Genomic DNA, 19,063 nt, shown 5'->3' on the forward strand with positions numbered 1-19,063 from the left:
TAATCCTTAATGCACGTCCTATGACCAATGTTCCGAAATATTACGAGTCTATGTTCATAGAGGATTTCATATGAGATAATGGTGAGAGATATGCTATAGAAACGATAATGTTAATGATGAGCTTAAGCCTAAAAGATTATAAAAACTATCATACGATACTTATATGAAATTCGTGCTACGATTATGATGTGATTTTCATAGATTGTCTTTAAATTTCAATGTGTGCATTAATGAAAGGTTACGGTACACCTATAAGATGTATGTGATGACAATGATGATGATGAGATATACTTATCCTTGTTATGATGTATGTGATATGGTCGAGCCACTACGTGGCCAAATACGGAAGATATGTATGTGATACTGTCGAGCCACTACGTGGCCGAATACGGATACTGTCGAGCCACTACGTGGCCGAATATGGATATTGTCGAGCCCCTACTTGGCCGAATACGGATAATGTTTTATGTGTATGAGCAGATACGGTACTACGATGATGAATTATATGACATAATGATGTATACGCTATGATGATTCATATACGACGATTATGAATATATGATATTTGTATGAAATGTATTCATACTTAAAGGTCGCGCAGGTTTTACCTTCACCTTATGACTTATGATTTCTCTATTATGTTTATTTCTTTCATGCCTTACATACTCAGTACAATATTCGTACTGACATCCGTTTTCTTTGGATGCTGTGTTCATGCCCACAGGTAAACAGGGAGACGGCGCAGACCTATAGGAGCTACCAACAGATTTTCAGGAGCACTCCATTATTCCGGAGGTGCGAACGGGGTTTCTCCTTTTGAGAATATATATATGTATATGTATTTTGGGCACGACGGGGCCTTGTCCCGTCCATATGTCTAGCACTCCAGTAGAGGCTCGTACATACGCAATGTGGGTCATATGGTCTCACGAAGTTGCTATTACGTATATATGTATATATATATTGTTTTGATAGCCGAAGGGCGTATGTATATAAAAATCAATTATGTTTTTTTTTAAAAATGAAAAATGATTGTCTTATTATTATGAGTTATGAATGGTAAAAAAGCGTAAATGAGTATGACGAGTAATAGAACGAGCGGTGCTCGATGGTTAGCCCCGGGTACCCGTCGCGTCCCCTAGTCGGGTCGTGACAATATATATTTATATATATCTTTTGGAGTTTTGGTTCACTACGCTTATTATGCACATTGCACATGAGATAGCAGGATATTGTCAGAAGTTATATACGGCCCATCTATATTTCATGTTTATCTCTCGAATGTATGTCTAGGAGTGTTTGACAGGTAGATCTCGGGCACTAATGCTATAGGGTATACACTTGATCACTAAAGGACTCTCTAATATTTCCTATAGTTACAAGGTATTTCCTCTGTTACACTCCGTATTTTCGTGCATCAAGTTTCTTCATGAGATGGTTGCCACAAGTATTGGAAGCAGAGTTATTTACGAGGATATGGGGAATTAGATATGCTTATCTTAAGCATGTGAGGGTTTAAGTCCATGCTTAGTATGTGTTGAGAGGAGTAAAGGTTGAACAAATCGACGAGAATATGTTTCAGGAAAAAGTTGGGTTTTATGATTGGATATACGGACCGTGTAATTTTTACTGACCATATATCTAGCTGACCACCATCATAAATAGGTTCCATAAGGGGTGAGCCAAAGATTGGATTTTACGGTCCTATTATACGGACCGTATAATTTTTACGGTCCGTAAAAGTGGACCGTAAATCTAAGTCGGTGCCAGATTTTCTTTATGATATATTTCCGACCCTTATTCATTTTAGCTCATTTCAACATTTCCCTAAGTCCATGAAAGTTCTAGAACTCTCTTTTAAACATATCTAACCAACCCCAAGTGAAATCAAAGATTAAAAAGCTAAAACCAAGAGATTCAAGTGTTGGAAGGTTCACTAGGGTTTGTAGAGTCCAAGTATTCCTTTGGTGTTATAGTTGGAGGTTTTATTCTAGTGGAATAATTTGATCCAAAAAAATTTCTTATGTGATTGAGGTAAGGTTTCATCTCTATTACATGTTATTCAGGTTGATTGATTGTTGTACAACTTTATTGAGGAAAGAAAGTGAAAAAAGAAGTTCAAATATGAATTTGATTATATTTTGAGTAGTAAATTAACTTGAGCTATAATTATTAGCATTTTTTTAGCATAATCTGGTTATGAGGGATAATAATGATGTTGAGAAAGTGTTGTATACAACTGTATAAGGGGTTGTGTTGAAGTTGTTGTTATAAATTGATTATGAGAAGAAGTTTTAGGATTGTATTGGGTATAATTTGAATGAAATCTCTTAATCATGGAATTGTTGATGTTGTTATTGTTATTTAGGAGTTGATTTGGAATATGGTGGAAGTAGATAAAATAGGGGAAGTGCTACCCAAATTCCGCTAGCTCTCTAATTACTCTAGTTTGAACTTATGAGTGTTTTTAAGAGTTAACTCTAGTATGAATCCTCTTGAATGTAGATTTACAAGCTTGAGAGGATAAGCGTTAAGTAGTTAAGGAGACGACAAGGTATGTTAAGGCTAACCCATTCATTCTTATGGCATGATCATTTCGATTCAAACATATGTACAAATGTACTCCATGATTACTCCATTTATAGAAATACTAAAGTTTATAGTTCTTGATGTTCTCATGATATTATTGAGCTTTGTTGCATGATTATTGATCTTGTTCATTGTTGTTGATCTCATCTTATGATAGTTGTTCCTTCAAGGTGAGATATAGCGATGATGATGATTTCAAAATGGAAATCGGAGGTTTACCGACCTTATGTCACTCTGATAGAGTTATAGCTTTTATTTGGCTTCTCATGCATGCTATATATATATATATGTATGTATGTATTTTCTCGCACCGCGTCGCGCTATAGTCGGCCAGGCAGGTACATAGATGTGCATACCACTGCAGTGGGCAGGTTATGATGTTACCCCAGATGCGGGATGATGATGATAACACCGATCCTAAATGGCCGGGCAGGATATTATATACGTATGTATGAATTTTTTTTTTAAAAAAAGCTAAGCATGAATGATATCCGCCTTAAGAGGCAATCAGATGTACAGGTTATTTCTCCTATCTTATGTTTCCTTCATATTTGTGTTGTTATTCATGCCTTGCATATTTAGTACATTATTCGTACTAGCGTCTTTTTGTTTGTGGACACTGCGTTCATGCCCGCAGATAGGCAGGGAAACGGATCAGACCCCTAGTCTTTATCAGCGATTGCACAATAGCTCTCCATTTGTTCCGGAGCTGCGGTTTTGTTGGTATTATTCTTTTGTGTACATACATGGGATGGCATGGTCCTGACCGAACTTTATAATGTTATGCAATCCATGTAGAGGATCGTTGATAGATGTATATAGCTAGAGGTCCTATAACCTCATCGGTTCATATTTTGTATATCATTTTTGGCAGCCTTATCGGCTTGCGCATATGGGCATAGTTTATTATGATTATATAGATGTGCATTTATCTTTTGGACTAATACCCTTACAAATTATGATAGTTATGAGTTATCTTTGTGGTCCACCTAGATATGATTATAAGATGTACGATAAGAGGTGCTTGGGAGGTTAGCTCTGGGTGCCCGTCATGGCCCTCTGGTTGGGTCGTGACAAAAGTGGTATTAAAGCAGTTCGTCCTAGGGTGTGTCTATGAGCCATGTCAATTAGAGTCTTGTTTATGGGTGTGAAGCGTGCCATACTTATAAATAGGAGGTTGCGGGGCATTTAGGAATGATTAACCGTTCTTTCTCATCTTAGATCAGCCGATAGAGTCATGTTGTAAGGCCTCCCCTTTTTCTGACAGCGTGTTATGATTTCAGCAATACATGTGAAGAGAAAAGCTACAGCGGACCAGAAAGGAAAGTCAATAGAAGGAAAGAGAACTAAACAGGTACCACCTACAGAGGTAGAGGAGGGCGAGTCCCATAATGAGGTGCCATCTCAGTCCCCTCATACTCTGCCCACTCTAAAGAAGCATAGAGGAGCCCCAGCTCCAGCTCCAGCACCCCAGTTCTTCCCCCAGATGCCTCAGGCCAAGAGAAGAGAGAGGCTATTCAGTTGTTGACCCAGTTAGTAGCTGCTCTGGCTCAGCGAGAAGGTGCGGGTCATGGTGATAGGGCTGTTAGTGCCAGAGTATGTGATTTCATTAATTTGAACCCTCTAGAATTATTCGGGTCAAAACCAAATGAGGGTTCGCAGAACTTCATAAATGAGATGTTGAGGACATTGTGGGTAATCCATGCTTTTGATTTTGAGTCGGTAGAGTTGGCCTCTTATATATTACGGGATGTTGCTGTTCATTTGTATAATACTTAGATGTCTTCTAGAGGGGTTAACGCACCTCTACCTGTATGGCAAGAGTTTGTAGATGCTTTTCTTTGGCACTATTTGCCACCAGCGATTCAATGGGCCAGAGCTAATAGGTTCCTGAACCTTAGACAGGGGAACATGAGTGCTTGGGAGTATAGTCTTCATTTTAATTCACTGGCCAGGTATGCTTCAGCTATCGTAGTTGATATGGGCGATCGTGTCCACCGATTTGTGAGTGGTTTGGAGCCACATTTGATTAATGATTGTTTGATGGCCTCGCTTTAGGAAGGTATGGATGTTTCTCGCATTCAGGCCCATGCCTAGAATCTGGAGGAGCGACAGCAGCAGTGGAAGAGTGAGTGTGAGCATGATAGGGGTTATAGTAAGAGAGCCAGATCCTGAGGTGCTGTTAGTGAGTTTAGAGGGGGTCAATGACAGCAATATTCTAGGCCCTCGGGCAATTCAGCGGCTAGTGCACCTCCATGATTTGCAGGCCAGAGATTTGATCGACCTATTCATTCCAGACCATGTCAGAGTTCCAGAGCCTCAGGTTCTCATTATAGGGTGATCCAGGCCAGATGAGGCCACCTTTACCACAACGTACTCACTGTGGTAAGCTACATTCGGGAAAGTGCCACTTAGGATCAAATGCTTGTTATCAGACAAGCGATATGATGCGAGACTATCCATCGAGAGGTGGTAGAGGTATAGTACAGCCTACAGGGTTAGCAACAGGTTCTTTATCGTCTGTACGCCCTCTAGGGAAAATCTCTCAGACATCAGCAGGCCGTGGTAGAGGCAGAGGGGGAGCGTCCAGTTCAAGCGGTCCACATGTCACACCCAAACACTGGTAGGGCATGACGGGTACCCGACTCTCATCAGAGTCGAGTGAACCCTTAGACATTCGCTCTATCAAAACCTGTCATTTCAAAAACTTTTAAGACCATAAAACTTTTCCAAATAGAAATCATTATCTTTATAACGATTATGAAAACTTTCAATCAAATAAGTACTTTAAACCAATTGAAATCATCTAAAATACATACTGTTTTAAAATCCACAAATGACTCAACTGACATCACTTTGTTGACATCTCGACAAACATACCACAGGACACTGTCTGCAGAAGTCTCTAAGAAGTAAACTAAACATTATGAGCTAGGACAAGGCCTGGCATACCTATAATCATACATATCTATACATGACTCAGCGCAACTCCAGAATGAGGTGGAACTTGCCAATCCCAACTGACGTTCAAGCATCCTAGCTAACTACTTAACCTGCCAAATAATCTGGGGCTGCGGGCATGAACGCAGCATCCCAAGGCAAAAGGACATCAGTACGGACAATGTACCGAGTATGTAAGGTGGTAACAAATCATAATCATAATTTGACTTAGGAGAGAAGAAATCACAATCTAACTCAATACATGCAGCCTTCGCTAGAAGAAACATAAATATGCACACGAAGTCTCAAAACAATCTTTAAGTAAATAATGCAATCCAACACACATGCCGCTTCCGACATGCTAATAGAATTGTCCCTTTGGACGGCCGCTTCCGGCTTAGCTAGGGTGGCCCCTTCGGGCAGCCGCTTCCGGCTTAGCTAGGGTGGCCCCTTCGGGCAGCCGCTTCCGGCTTAATATCACCATCATATCAACACAAACTCAATCCACAAATGTAAATTTCTATTCAAATCATAATTCACTAACCAATTCATCACAATCTAGTTCCTTAGTCTTTCATAAGAATTTATCACATTCGCATCTCACTAAACTTAGGAGGACATACATCTAGGTTTGAGGGTAGAATTGTTATGAAATTCTTAGTACTTATATTCTACTCAATTTCATCTTATTGACCTACCCAATGAATAAATGATCATATCAATACAAAGGGATGATACTATGGAATGTAAACAAAAATCGTAAATGAAATGTAGTAGTAAAATCTCGCACCCCCTTTGGAGTGGTTTTGAAATTCAAAGTTTATGTTTCCTTTAGTATAAAACTCTTTTCCTCAAAATCATTAGTAAAACCATATACACAACCCAAATTGGCACCTTATGGGTGTTCCCTTCGGAACAGAATAGGAGTACAATATCAATAAGCCTTCACAAGAAACATTTAGACCTTACTCGTCTAAGAATGAAATCATATGGAGTACATATAAAATGAATAACAACAAGAATCATGCCAAAGGAAGGAAGGTTTGCCTTACATACCTTGTCTCTTCTCAAGTTAACCATAACTTGAGTCTCGGGCGTCACCAATCTACAAACAATACCAAATATTCCAATAATTAAATTAAGATACTCTTTCAAACCAATCCTTAATTACTTAGGAATCTAACGATATTCGGGCAGCGTCTTCACTAAAAACATAATAATCCTCGTGATTCCAACTTAGCCAAATTATCAATCAGAATACCAACAACAATATCAACAAATGCATATACAAATAGAATTGAATCCATTCTTAAATCACTTCCAAAACAGCCCACGCGATAACAATAACAATTTATCCGACTTCCGATATAACTTTCGTATTTCTTTCATCTAGCAACGTAGATACGACTCAGATAACTCAAATACATCTAGGAGAGAGGATTTATTACCTTATATGCCAAGAACTACTCTTCTTCCACCATACTTCACTTTGAAGAAAGTCAGGATCCAACAACATGACAAAACGGAATAACGAGATCGATACGGTGCGCGAAATCCCTAACACAATTGGATAACATTGCTGCCCATTTTCTCTTAATGAGACTTCCTATAATTGAAGAAAGAAAAATATACACACACATATCGCCATACTAACTAAACGTTGCTACCCCAACTTTCACCACAACTCCACTCTATTAGCTTCTTAATGTATTCATTATTTTAATGGACAAAAAGGAGGTTATATATTTTTCCCACTTAGTGGACAATGGGTCCACATCATTTACGTTACATAAATGCTTGAATTGTGCTAAAGTACCACCTCCACATTTGTAATGAATAGTCAATGCATGATCATTATCCATGGCCACGTGGAAATTATACACTTATCCCATTCTACCTAACTTATCCTTTTAACCCCCACTTAATTACATTTATCCACCAACTAATTCTTTGTCCCTGCTAAATCTTGGCAATTAACTAATTGCTAATAATTAATTTCTTGTTCTCAATTCACTTAAACATGAATCACTTCTAACACATTTCATAAGCTCATTATCATTATCACGTAATATAATACTAGTCCATAGCCTTTTTTGTCACACACAAAATATTATTTCCAATCATCGTTGTCACTCTTTACCATCTTAAATCATTTCAGGACTTCATCCTTTTATACATCGAGCTTGTAAATTGCATGCTTGAATATGACCAAATCCTTCGGGCTCGGTTAAATTTTCTCATGTTGGGTGGTTCAATTTCCTAATCCAAAAATACGTGATGTTATAGCTTGGACCATATTTAATTCGAATAAATTTCGAACCTTGACGAAACTTATTTTCTTCGATTTGTTTGACTTCTAATCCTTAAAATACATCTGTACTCACTCTAACCACCTATAAGCTTGGGGGATAACCTCATTTCCGTTACTAGTGCCATTTAACTCACACATTTTCCAACGCATGAAAACTCGGGATGTAACACCACAGAACCGCATTTATGCATTGGTAGGTCGGTAGGATCTTGAGTCTTCACTTGATGTTGTTATAGGTATATTATCAGTATCTTCTCACGATGTATATGCATTGATTGATCCAGGTTCTACATTATCGTATGTTACTCCTTATATTGTCGGTCAGTTTGTGGTGAAACCTGAGTCAATTAAACTTTTCAAAGTGTCTACACCCGTTGGTGATCCAGTGATAGCTAGACGGGTATATAGAAATTGTGTGGTTATAGTCTGTGATCGTCATACTATGGAAGATTTGATTGAGCTAAGTATGGTAGATTTTGATGTTATTATGGGTATGAATTGGTTGGCTTCTTGTTATGCCAATGTTTATTGTAGGACGAAAATAGTTCGTTTTCAGTTTCCAGGAGAACCAGTTCTAGAGTGGAAGGGTAATACTGTGTCTCCGAGAGGTAGGTTTATTTCCTATCTCAAGGCAAGGAAGATGATTGCTAAAGGCTATATTTATCATCTAGTACGGGTTCAAGATATAGAAGCAAAGCCACCGACTCTTCAGTTTGTTGAAGTAGTCAATGAGTTTCCAGATGTGTTTTCAGACGAGCTTCCAGGCCTTCCACCAGAACAGGAGATTGATTTTGCCATTGATGTGTTATCGGATACTAAACCAATATCTATTCCTCCTTATAGAATGACACCTGCAGAATTAAGAGAGTTGAAGGAGCAAATAAAAGATTTTCTAGAAAAAGGCTTTATCAGGCCTAGTTCGTCACCGTGGGGAGCACATGTGTAGTTTGTAAGAAAGAAGGATGTTTTGTTGGGGATGTGTATTGACTATAGGTGTCACGACCCAGCCAGAGGGCCATGACGGGCACCCGGAGCTAACCTCCCGAGCATATCTTATCATACATCTTATAATCACTGAGCTATACTATCTCCTGTAAGATTAACATAATGGACTCTGCATCAAGAACTCACAAGCAGCAGATATATTATATATACATACGTGCTGAGGATAGTAGTGCAAGCCGACTAGGCCGCTACATATGATGTACCACAAAAATGAGAGCCGACAAGGCTGCATAACATCCCAACTACATACAACTGTCTACAGACCTCTTTGGAACACAAGCTGTAGAAGGGACAAGACAAGGCCCCGTCATATCCATATCTACATGTAAAAATAGCATACCAAAAGGGACTGCAGCTCCGATCCGAGTGGAGTGCACTGTCTGTAGCTGAATGGAAGACTTACTGAGCTGGATCGCCTGTCTGGCTACCTGAACCTCCGGGAATTAACGCAGCGCCCCCAAGAAAAAGGGAAGTCAGTACAAAACAATGCACCGAGTATATAAGGTAAACGATAACTGAAACTGAACTGAAAATAGTAGAATCTGGAGGCCAAAGAATTCCCAGAATATCTCAACTGACCTGTCTCATATGAAATGCAATATATTATTAATATATATCTCACTAACCAAGTGGCCAGGCAACTATAAAATCTCACTGGCCAAGTAGCCAGGCAATATGTCTCACTCACCTGTCGGCCAGGCAATATGTCTCACTGACCCGTAGGCCAGGAAATCTTGCTCACTGATTCGTAGGCCAGGCATATCTGTCTCACTAACCCGTAGGTTAGGCATATCTGTCTCACTGACCCGTAGGTCAGGCAAAAGAAAATGTCTCACTGACCAAGTGGCCAGGCTAAAGAAAATATATGTATATCATGCATATGTTAAAAATACTGATACGGTAACATGCCTCTTCTGTCTCTCTATAAACTCAAGGACATAGTGAGGGGATATGGCCCCTCGGAAATAACAACATAACACTCGGAAACTACGCAATAATATGACAAGCTCTACTTTGACAAACCCCTTGTCATAAGGTTCATTAAATTTTTTTACCATATATGGAATCATGCTAAGAAAAGAAGGAACAACCTTGATATACCTTTTGGGTCTCCTTAGCAACTCAACGCTTATCCTTCTGAGCCTGTAAATCTACATTTAAGATGATTCGCACTAAGGGTAAGTCATTGAAACACTTACAATGTCAAATTAGATTAATTGGTAAGCTAAAGAAAATCAGACAACATTTCCCTTATATCTTCTACCTCCTCCAATCTTCAAAACAACTCCCAAAGCATAATAAAACATCAACTATTCCATAATCAAAAGATTACATTCAAACTACACTCAATTCGATCCCAAAACTATTTTTCATAATCAATCCATAACAACAACTTTATACAACCCCTTATACACTTATATACGACAATTTTTTAACATCATTATTATCCTTCATAATAATATTATGGTCAAATTATGCTAGCAATCTTAACTCAAGTTAATTCACAACTCAAAATATCATCAAATGTATATTTGAACTTTTCCTCCAATTTCTTCTCCTCAAATCTTAACATAATTATCAAACAAACTCATAAACATGAAACTAAGATGAAATCTTACCTCAAAATTCAAGAACACTTTTATTCCATGGTTACTCCACCATAAAAATACTCACCCAAATCTTCAAGAAGATGAGACAAGTGTAGACCTCACTTGGAACCTTTAACCACTTTAATCTTCACTTTGATCCTTGGTTTAGGCTTGGAAATATGATAGAATATGTTTGGAGAGGTTTCTAGACTTGTAGGAATACATGTGCATGTTGTGGAAGGGTCTAGAGTTGGGAAATGACCCAAAAATGACCAAAAGGGGTCCTTATATAATTGCCAAGGTCTGCTCCACCGACCTAAAAAGTTTGCGCACTATAGTAGCGCGTCGGGCACTGTAGCTATCCCATTCGCGCAATGTAGTTGCGCGTCTCTGCTCTGCCGGCCTAACTTGTAACGTCCTTAACTCTCTACTTTGATGTCATATCGATTAGAGGTTTGTCGCGTTGGAAACTAGAATTGATGAACTTCATTTTAGGCTTTTACTTTACCTCAAAACTCTTCGTATGCTAAAAGATATACTTCTCTAAAGTTGACCAAAAATTTCCGTCCAAAAGTTTGCCAAATTTTCCCAAATTTTCGACAAACTTATTTTCTTCGATTTGATTGATCCCAGAACCTTTATAAACTTAATTAACATTTATTAAGAGTATTCCTTAACCTTATAAGGGTTCCATGAACTCTCCGAGCTTACGTTAGTTCACTCACGACGCAAATGACGTGAAAATGTTTGAGGTATAACAATCAACAACCATAAGACAACGATCAATAATATCATAAGAACATCAAGAACCATAAATTTATATCATATCTAGGAATGGGGACATTATGGATATCATTTGAATGGATTTGTATCAAAGGATCATGTCGTAAGGATGAAGCGGATAGCCTTAACATATCTTTTCGTCTCCTTAACTACTTAACGCTTATCCTCCCAAGCTTGTAAATCTACATTCAAGATGAGTCACACTATGGGTAAGTCATTGAAATGCTTATACGGTCAAAATAAATTAATAAATGAGCTAACGGAAAATTGGGCAGCATCTCCCCGTGCCTTTTCTATTTCCTCAACTCAAAAACAACTCCCAAACCACAATAAAACATCAACAATTTCATAATCAAAATATTACATTCAAATTATGCTTAATTCAATCCCAAAACATCTTTCATAATCAGTCCATAACAACAATTAATACCTCATATGAGCCTCTTATACTTTCTTTAACAATAATACAAGGATATTCATCAATCAACTTTCAAATACACTAACATATGGGAATGATATACATTTCCCTTCTTCTCACCCATGAGGTATAAATTAAATAATATCTTAACAACATCAAGTTCTATCCTAATTCATGGAAATCATCCTAATAACACAGCAACAACATGATCAAGATCAATTCACAACTCAACTTATAGCCAAAAACAAGTTTAAGCTTTCTCTCCACCATTTCCTCATTTAACAAGTAGTAGAAAAGCTAACTAATTCCATGATCATGAAAAAAAGTAGTAGCTTACCTCCAAAGCCCAATAACCATCCAACATAGAAGTTTCTTTACCCTTAAATTCTTCCCAAGGTCAGCACAAGAAGCAACACTAGGATTCAATATAAAACCCTAATCTTGAATCACTTGCTTTGCACTTTTAATCTTTGATTCTTCTTGAGGATTGGTTAGATATGGTTAGAAGAGAATTCTAGAGCTTTCATGGACTTTGGGAAATGTTGAAATGAGCTAAAATGAACAAGGGTAAAAAATATATATAAAAAGTAGGCTGCCACCGCCTCAGATATACGGTCCAATATAGGGACCGTAAATTATTTACGCTCCGTACATTTGGACCGTAAATCACCAACAGAAAGCCACCACACACTGATTCAATTTTCGGTGAGGTCCATAAATTTCACGGTCCGTATACCATATATGGTCAGTGAAACCCATCGTAAATCTCAAATTTTGTCGAAACGTATTCTCGTCGATTCATTGAGCCTCTAATCCTTCCAACACCTACTAAACATGAACTTAACCCCTTATAACTATAAGATAAACTTATCTAATCTCGTTTAACCTTGATAACTCTAGTGTCTATGACTAGAACCACTAACACACGACGAATCTCAATGTACAAAACTACGAGGTTAACATACTTGCCCCCTTAGAAACATTCGTCCTCGAAGGTTAGACTCTTAGGGATTCAACAAAAAATTCGGCAGAGTCTCCCTTGTAACTATACCACTAACATCCTATCAAAAAACCCAAAATATACAATGCCTCACAGGGCCACAACAATGATAACAATAATGGCCCCACATGACCAAGAAATCATAAAAAGAAGCATTACGCACCTGAAGACAATGATGTCTCTGTCTGAACCTCCTCTTAGAGTGGAAACAAGTGTGGATATCGAGACCTCATATCTTCTTCTGCTTCCCAGGTCATTTCTTCCTTAATCCTATTCCTTCAAAGGACCTTCACTAAAGCTACATCTTTAGGCCTCAATCTCTGAACTTGCCTATCTAGAATAGCAATGGAAACTTCTTCTTAAGATAGTTGCTCGGTAACTTGAACATCATCTACGGGTACAATTCTAGAAGGATCTCAAATATAGTTGCGAAACATTGATACATGAAAAACCGGATGGACTGACTCTAAATCTGAAGGTAAATCAAACTCATAGGCTACCTGGCCCACCCTGCGAAAAATCCTGCAAGGCCCAATATACCGAGGGCTAAGCTTACCCTTTTTGCCAAATCTCATGACGCCCTTTGTTATACCCCGTATATTTATACATCAAATTATTCGCAAGCAAGTCGACTCAAGATAAAGGGGGAGTCATTTTCGGACACGAAATAGAAACCTTTAAATTTCAATTTTAAATTAGAACATGAATTATTTATAAATTTTATTTGGTATGGAAATATTATTGGACATTAGGAACTAATTAATTATGATTAAATTATTAAGTAGGGATTAGGGATTAATTAATTAATTAACTAATTTAATTTTTAAATAGTGGGCCCCACCCGTTTTAATAAAAAAAACAAAACAAACAAATCAGCAAATTAATTTTCATGAGTCACAAAGGAGGGGAACGTGTATATCAATGGCCAACCATATATATAGTGGTGTCAAGGACAAAATTTGCCATTCATAATTCATTTTGCACAAAACTAGTTAAAAAAGAAAAGAAAGAACATTGCCATGGCTGCCACCTTTCGGCCAGCCATGGCTGTTGGGAAAACATATTTGGTTCCTTGTTTTGATTAATTTTCAAGTGTAGTACAAATTCAAGGAGGTGATAGCAACATTGGATTTTAAGTTGGAGAAGAAGAAATTGCGAAATTGGAGCAATTAAGAGTAGAATTTCCTCCCAGAAAATTTAGGAAAGATTTTCTTGTTTTATGATGTAATTGTGTTAATAGTATTGTAATGGAATTATTAGAATTGGATTGGACGAAATTGGAATTAAGAAAATGCATGAAATCGATGTTATAGGAAATTGTGGGTTGAAATGGATTAAGAGAAGTTCTTGGGTTGTTAGAATTGTTATGGGTTGAATTGTGAGAATTTTATGTGTATATCGTTGTTGTTGGTATTTCTGTGTTGACAAGAGGACAATTAGAAATTCGGGTTAGGCGGATATATAGGGGAAATGCTGCCCGATTTTCGTTAAGCCCTAAACTAATGGAAAACCCTAAACGAGAATGTATAGGTTAAAGAACAAGTTCTACAAAGTGATGGGCTATGGATTTACGAACTAGAAAGTATAGTTACTGACAATAACGTTACCTTTATGTTAATTAGGATAAAAGAGCGACAAAGTGTACAGTTTTGCGATTAGTCGTCAACAGGTATGTGAAGCTATCCCTTCTTTCTTTTGGCATGTCTTAGATTTAACTGATGAATGATATGAACTGTGGGGTAATTCCATTCATAAGCTTTGAGTGATATTTATGATTCTTATTCACTTCTTGATGTTACAATTCTCAAGTGATTGAGCCTCCCTCTTCAGTTTTCTGTACGTTGGTTAATAGTCGATATATATCCGTTCCTATTCTTAGGAACTCTATGATAACTAGTGGCTGGACTTCTATAAGGTGTTTCATACTATAGTGACATATGACTATGATCCTTAAGGCTTTGTGATATACTCGTGATGACATTCAAGGGATGTTAGATATGTTGCGAGTGACATTCGAAAGGTATTTGATACGACTATTGTCATGATTTTCAAATTGTAATTCGTGTTGATTATTCTATTGAGTCTTTGAAAATGTTTTTAAATTGCATATAGTTTCTCACTACTCTGCTCGTGCATGCCTCAATATGTCTTTCACTGAGTCTCGGGCCAGGATATGTATTCGTGTACAGTTTCCCTACATTGTTCACCGAGTTCCTCACTAGAGGGCCGGGTACGGTATATATATATATATATATATATATATATATATATTATGGTGTTATGCTGTGTTATGGTGTTATGCTGTGCTACGGAGTTATGCTGTGTTACGGAGTTATGCTGTGTTATGGAGTTATACTGTGTTCTGGAGTATGCTGTGTTATGGCGCCAAAGACGGGGTGGCGACCATGTTCACTGAGTCCCATAATGGGCCGGATATGATATATGATATTGACATGCATGATTTATGTTTCAATGGAAAGCATTTTGGTATTCTGGTTATTGTACTCGTTTTCTGTACTCCTTATTTCAGTTATGATCTTGTTTACTGTATTTCATGCTTTACATGCTCAGTACATATTCCGTACTGACCCCCTTTCTTCTGGGGGCTGCGTTTCTTGCCCGCAGGTGTAGATACTCGCTTTGGTGATCCGCCAGCTTAGGACTCCCTTTCTGCTGTCTTGGAGAACTTCGTTGTTCCGGAGTCTAGACTTTTGGTTTGAATCTTATGATATATATATATATATGTATATGCTATCCAGGGGTACGACGAGGCCCTGTCCCGTCATATTTCGCTATTCGTACTCTTAGATGTCTGTAGACATATGTGTGGGTTGTGTATGGGTTCTGTTCAGCTGTGTCTATAAGATGTGCTGTGGTTTGATGTTCGTCTCTAGTAGCAGCCTTGTCGGCTTGCATACGATATTGATATGTGATGGCAGCCTTGTCGGCTTGTGTATTATTTCATGATATGATTAGTTGTGACTCCTCAGGAGACCGTTGATCTGGAAGTATATATATATGATGATGTTTCGAATTTTGGAGTTCGTTTATAAGTTTCCGTATTGTCATAGTTTCAGTTAGATGTTATATGTAACAGGTTGGTATACGGGTGCCCAGTTCGGGCACCAGTCACGGCCTACGGGGTTGGGTCGTGACAAAAGTGGTATCAGAGCAGTTCGTCCTCGGAGTGTCTACAGACTATATCTAGTAGAATCTTGTTTATCGATGTGTTGTGCACCACATCTATAAACAGGAAGCTACAGGACATTTAGGATGTTACCTTTCTTTCATATCTAAGATCGTGCGATAGAGCCCAGCCATAGGAAATGAAATTCCTTATACTAATTTTTGATTTAAGCTGAAGAACGACATCGGCAGAAGAAAGTGACCGATGATATTGGCAGTTACAAGGTACACAGGTAAGTTACGGTGCGAAAGAGGCATGTTGGATAAGGTAAGAATCTTGAAACATGAATGAAACGTTAAGTTGGAGGATGAAAGAGGAGGTGGATAGGAAAGTATAGCAGAACAGATCGTCAAAGGATCAGGTACGTCTCGAGGTGTGATATGTGAGGTAAGTTCCGACACCTTTATACCTTTTACTCGAAGTTGGGAGCCCTGTGTGGCTATGATACGATATGATATATGTGCATATATGTTGGCCCTGTGAGGCATTGCTGGTATTTCCTGCGTGAAGATTCTGAGATAGTAAGAAGTACAGAGGAAACTCTGCCCAAATTTTCCCAGGAATAGGAAAAGAAGAGAATGAAATATAGGTTCATAATATGCTTTGAAAGTTGATACCGATAGGGTAAAATTATTATGATGGACTAAAGCTTTAATAGATACCCTCCATGTCATTCGTAAGGGGCACCATTCTTACTTGGGAAATTTTATTTTGGAAAAAGCATATATGAGCAGCAAAGTTTGGAATTCATTTGGACGGACCAGAATACTGTCCAACCGCATTTTTGCCTTAAGAGAAGCTTATGTTGAAGGGAAAAAACATCCGGTATTTAAGTTTCACTTCTATTGAAAAGTACAAAGCATACAGCAAGTAGTTTGTGAATTAGATAATTCGTTCACGACTCAAGAATAAACCTTGAGGTAAACCATGTGAATCAAGCACTAGAAGTCCTGTGGTGCTTGTCGGATTCTAGTAACATTTTATTAGTTCTCAATCAACTAGTTAGAGATGGAATTTGTGGAAGGAAAACTTAAATTTGTGGGCCGTCTAGGATCATGTATTTCATATGTTGTTGGTGAGATGCTAGGATGATTCGGAAAGGCTTGTGATACTAAGGGATGATTTAGAAAGAGGTGGCAACTTGTAACAGAACATTTTATTGAGGTATCAAATGAACCGATAAGTAGGGGTAAATTACGACGAGTTTACAGTCAAAAGGAGTAGTAGTATGATTGAGACAAAAGTACGGGGGAGGAAGAGTTATGACGAATTATGAAGGTATTGATAAGACAGCATGTGAGATATTAAGTGTAAAGATTGATCAGAAAGAGTGACGGGTTAAGCACGCCTAGTCCATAGAGTGTAATTAAAACATAGTAAGAATCGTGAATAAGATTAAGAAGTGTTACGTTATAGGATGGATTACGAACATGATGTAATGTGAATACCATAAGGATTGCTATAGAAATGAGTAAAGCCTAGCAAGGAAGTAACTAAAGAATACGATGTGATTAGTGTGAAACGGAAAAGAAAATGTAGAACGAATAAGGAAGACTTACAAAGTTCTACAAGGAAAGTTCAGAATGGAGATCAAGTGGTAACGAAAGTGAAAGCGAGCACAGGAAGAGAAGGAGTTAATTGAAAGAAGAAGATAAGAAGAAAGCGAGTGGGATTACAGTATAGCGATGTGTTATGACGTATAGCTAAGAAAACGAGTAATATAAGCGACAGAATTGTGAAAGCCCAAACTAAAGAAAGATGAGCAACAGGACAGAATGAATGCCAGAAATGACTGGTATGATAAGAACAAATAGGGATGAACAAAATATACTATGGAAATAAGAAAGGGGTTATGTAGAAATAATGTTCTCTGAAGGATACAGGAGTAGCATAAGAATCCTTGTGTATAGAATAAAAGATGGACATAGACTGGAGAAATGAAAGGAATACTAAATGAAGCACTCAAGACGGACGTAATTAATTAAGTATGAGTATAGGACAAAAGGGAAATATATAGCTATGAACTTAAGGTGTAGTATGACGAGAAGGTGATAAGACAAGACCACTATTAAGATGAATTTTATATGATTTTGAGTAAGTTAGAAGTTAACGTTGGGTATACAACAAGGGTGAAAGAGCATAAGGCATAAAGGAGTACTGCATGTGTATGACTTCACCTTGGAAATGGTGAAATCCTTAAAGGACAAGGATTGCGGATTTGTGAAACAACTGATGTATTGTAAATATATTAAAAGAAACAGATGATATCCGTTCGGATAAAGATAGTGTTATGAGAAAGCTTGAGACACTTATCATTAGAATATAAGTGCTACTGAACGGAGAATTTGAAATGACGATAAGCACTACCTAATTATTGATTGGAATGATAGGAATGTGGCTTCGAACAAATTGCTACATTAATTACATTACTCGAGTACGAACCATTAGATAAGATTTTGTACTATATATCGGGAGTTCTCATCGCCTTGTGATTGTGTTAGGGTTTCATACATGGGTAATCTAAGTTATAGATGATATACAAGAAGACATGGATATGGTGCAGTATACCAAATGTATTGGAAAAGAATCATATGAATTTAAAAATTGGAAATAGGGACATAGAGTGGAATATAAATAGATAATGATGCGAGTACACCCAAAGGGGGGGAAACGGATGAGAGAAATGCAGGTGTAAGATGAAATCAACTGACACTGCAACACGTTTAATGTGAATACTTAAACTTCAAATGAGACCCCATGCTGAAACAAGTTAGTGAGATCTGAAAGCCATCGACAAACGGATAGAAGCCAAGATGGTATTTGAGACAGTGCTGAGAATTATTGGTACAGACTTTGGATAATATGACATCAGAAGGTGGATGCTTATAAAAAGGAAGAATATGACAAGAGAATGGTAACGAGTAACTTAAAAGATATTATAAAGGATGGCAAGGCTATACTGGACTAGGGGTTGAGATGTTGACAACGGAGCTATTAGCTAATGATATTGTGACACATAAGTAGCAAAGGAGAAAGGACAGGAAATCTCTCCTATAGCAGGATATGAGGAAAACCAAATGGTCAATAAAGGAAGGGAAAGGAATATGACAAGACAGGCTACGAGCGAGTTTTAGTACGGATGAGTCATGTAAAACATAATGAACCAGAAAAAGGAAAGACTATGACTAAGGTGGAATATACTTTATAAAAGTTGTACAAGAATAGTTATGCAATCTACGAA

The sequence above is a fragment of the Lycium barbarum genome, chromosome 4 (genome assembly GCF_019175385.1).
Source record: "Lycium barbarum isolate Lr01 chromosome 4, ASM1917538v2, whole genome shotgun sequence".
Lineage (NCBI taxonomy): Eukaryota > Viridiplantae > Streptophyta > Magnoliopsida > Solanales > Solanaceae > Lycium > Lycium barbarum.